This window comes from Microtus ochrogaster, chromosome 1 (genome assembly GCF_000317375.1).
Source record: "Microtus ochrogaster isolate Prairie Vole_2 chromosome 1, MicOch1.0, whole genome shotgun sequence".
NCBI classification, from domain to species: Eukaryota; Metazoa; Chordata; class Mammalia; order Rodentia; family Cricetidae; genus Microtus; species Microtus ochrogaster.
The window spans coordinates 102,234,344-102,237,663 of record NC_022009.1 but is presented as its reverse complement, the minus strand read 5'-3'; positions in this window follow the sequence as shown (position 1 = coordinate 102,237,663).

Sequence of the window (3,320 nt, the reverse complement as noted above, 5' to 3'; positions counted from 1 at the left end):
TATATATACACACACACACACACACACACACACACACATATATGTGTGTATACACAAACATATATGTACACACACACACAGATATATATGGTCAATAGCATGTGTAAAGATTCTCAGCATCATTAGCCATACGGCAGGGAAGATGAGAAGACATGCTATCACTTCAGTGTTGGTCAGATGAGAGGCTTGGAATTTCCATTCACATTAATAGTGGGACTGTAAATCAGAGCAAGTATTTGTTTAGAAAAAAAATCTAATCATTCTTCAAAAGATTCAAAGATAGCATATGATCTAGATATCCAAACCTTAGAGATATACTCAAGAGAAATAAAACATGTACACACAAAAACTTATTCATATGTCATAGCAGCTTTTTAATAATAAACAAAGAATAAAAGCAATTAAATGGTTGTCAACTACTAAATAGATAAATGTGTTATGTCCATAAAATGAAATTATATTCAACAATGAGAAGGAATTTATACACACTATGGCGAGAAGACAATTTTAAAATCTTAAAAGACACCAGCTACAAAAGGCTAAACATAGATAAGAATTATGGGTTAATTTAAGTTGTAAGAGCTAGTTAATAATAAGCCTGAGCTAATAGGCCAAACAGTTTTTAGTTAATATAAGCCTCTGTGTGTTTCTTTGGGACTGAACGGCTGCAGGACCAGGTGGGACGGAAACTTCTGTCTACACCCTAGCCTTCTCCCAAGAAGTTGTTACTTTTGATTTCCTCTAAGTGTTATGAAGGTAAATGAGGCAAAAGCAGTTGCTTTTGGGAAGCAACTGGAATGCTGGGCAAGGTCTAAACTGGCTTAGTCAGTATTGGTCAGGGTCCCCTGGGAAACTCTCATGGGGAGGGGTATGAGCAGCAGTTGTCATCTGAGAAATTAACTTCAAATCCAGTGGGTAGATTTGTAATAAGCCACAGAAAAGTCTGGATGTAATAAATGGATAGCATCCTGGGTGGAAGTATGATCTTGTGTTTGGAAATGGAGTCTTGTGTTTTCCTTGGCCTTTTTTGTCTCCAAGAGACATTCTCTTTCACTTTCTAGGTCATGAAGACATGGTTAGAATCAATGGAACAATGTGAAATCTTCAATATTAACTAAAAACGTACTTGGGGGTGGCCTATATAATGAAATATTATCTTTGATGGTTAGCATTATTGTCAACTTGATACAACCTATAGTCACTTGGGAAGTCACTTGGGTTGACCTGTGGGCATGTGTGCGTGTGGGGGTGTTGTCCACACTGCGTAGTCCTGTAGGTGTGTATATGGGGGCATGGGGTGTCATCTACACTGGGTTGACCTATGGGCACATGTGGGGGGGGGAGTGTCATTGGGTTGTCCACATTGGTTTGACCTGCGGGCATGTCGGGGTTAGTAGGCATTGTCTACATTAGGTTGACCTGTAAGCGTGAATGTAGGGGCATGGGTGTCGTCTATATTGGGTTGACCTGTGGGGGGTTTCATCTACTTGAATTGACCTATGGGTGTGTGTTTGTGGGGGGTAGGGGGTGTCATATACATTGGGTTGACCTGTGAGCATGTATGTGTGTATGTGTGTGTGTGTGTCATCTACATTGGGTTGATCTGTGGGCATGTGTATGGGGGTGTCATCTACATTGGGTTGATCTGTGGGCATGTGGGGGGGTGTTGTCTACATTGGGTTGATCTGTGGGCCATGTGTGTGTGTGGAGGGGTGTAGTCTACTTTGGATTGACCTGTGGGTGTGTGTCTTGGGTGTCTTAATTCAGTTAACTGACATGGGAAGGCACAGCCCACCATAGGCAGCACCACTCCCTACGTTCGAATATCATCCCTGAACTGTGTAAGAATGGAGAACTTGAACTGAGAACAGCAATCATGCATGTATACACTCATTTTTCTCTGCTCTCGACTATGCATGTGATGTGACTAACTGCTTTCAGTTCCTGCCCCTTTGATTTTATACGAGGTATGTTTTCACAGCAACAGAAATGAAACTAAAACACTGTCTAAAAGAACTGGATAGATTTTATATTATGTTACGTTTAGAAGCAAACAAATGAATAGAAATATCACTGGAAAATACTAATGTGTGGTGATATTGTTGTTACTCAGCTCAAGTTTGAAAAGAGGTCTGAATTTCCCATCTTAGAAGACAGAACCTCAAGCAAAGGGCCAGTGTCCTTGGGTGATTTATATCTGACCAATGATGTGACCTCAAGGCCACAAACTACAAAGGAAGAGAAATGGAAGAACCCCACCCAATCACAAAAATTTGTTAGAGGCAATTTAAGCTCCCTCCCAAATTCTTAAGTTTAAAGTAAACATTTCTTTCAAAATCTTAACCTGAATTCTAAAGAAAGACTGACAAACTTGTATAAAAGAGTTTCAAAAGTGTAGAAGTTCAGAGTGATGAGGATTCTATGAATGAAGCCTAGAACTATCTTCCAGGAGAAACTTCCATAACAAGGAGAAAATGGAAGACCATTTCCCAGTATGGCTTTTTATCAACAATGGCTGCTATTGTTAGGCTCAGGGATGCCTTAGATATATCCTATGATATTTCTAATCCTCGAGCAAGTCCCTGTTTACAAATGAGACAGAGAGAGCTTGAGCCAGTGAAGGGTCACAAAGTCCAGAGTTTGAAGTGCTTGTTGGGTCAGGCCTTGCATCCTGCTGCCAGGCCTGTGGCCATCCACAATGGGACCCCCAGAGGCTGATCCATCAGATGGGACCAGCCGGGCATTTCCCTAGGCTGGGCTATGTATGCTTCAGGCCTAACTGGGACAGTTACCCTGCCAGAAGTAAAATACTGAGCTAGGCAACCCACTTTCTTTCTTTCTTTTTTAAGTTTCTATCCAATAGAATAAAGATTTCCAAACCAGACATGAAAAAAATGATTTAAAAAAAAAAAAACCTTTTTTTATTGTGGAAAATTTTAAATACAGACAGTCAAGTCAAGAAAGTGGTAAAAGAGAAACTTAGCTCTGGTCACCACCACCTTCCTTTGGCATTTTGGCATTCTATTTTATCTGTTCCTCTTATTTTCTGCGACGTTTTCAATTTCATCTCACTTCATAACAGTTTGGTATTGATCTCTGTATATAAAGATGACATACCCACAAACTAATTATCATTCCCAAGAAAGGTAATCATTCTCTATTATTCCTTAATGCGTTATTTTTGCTTTTAATTTTCCTTTTATTTATGGCTTTAATTTATGGAGTTGATACAGAAAGATTGTTCATTTTATGGGGTTCCATGTGATGTGTCTATGCATGTATACATTGTGCAACATTTAAATCAGGTTAAGCATATCTTG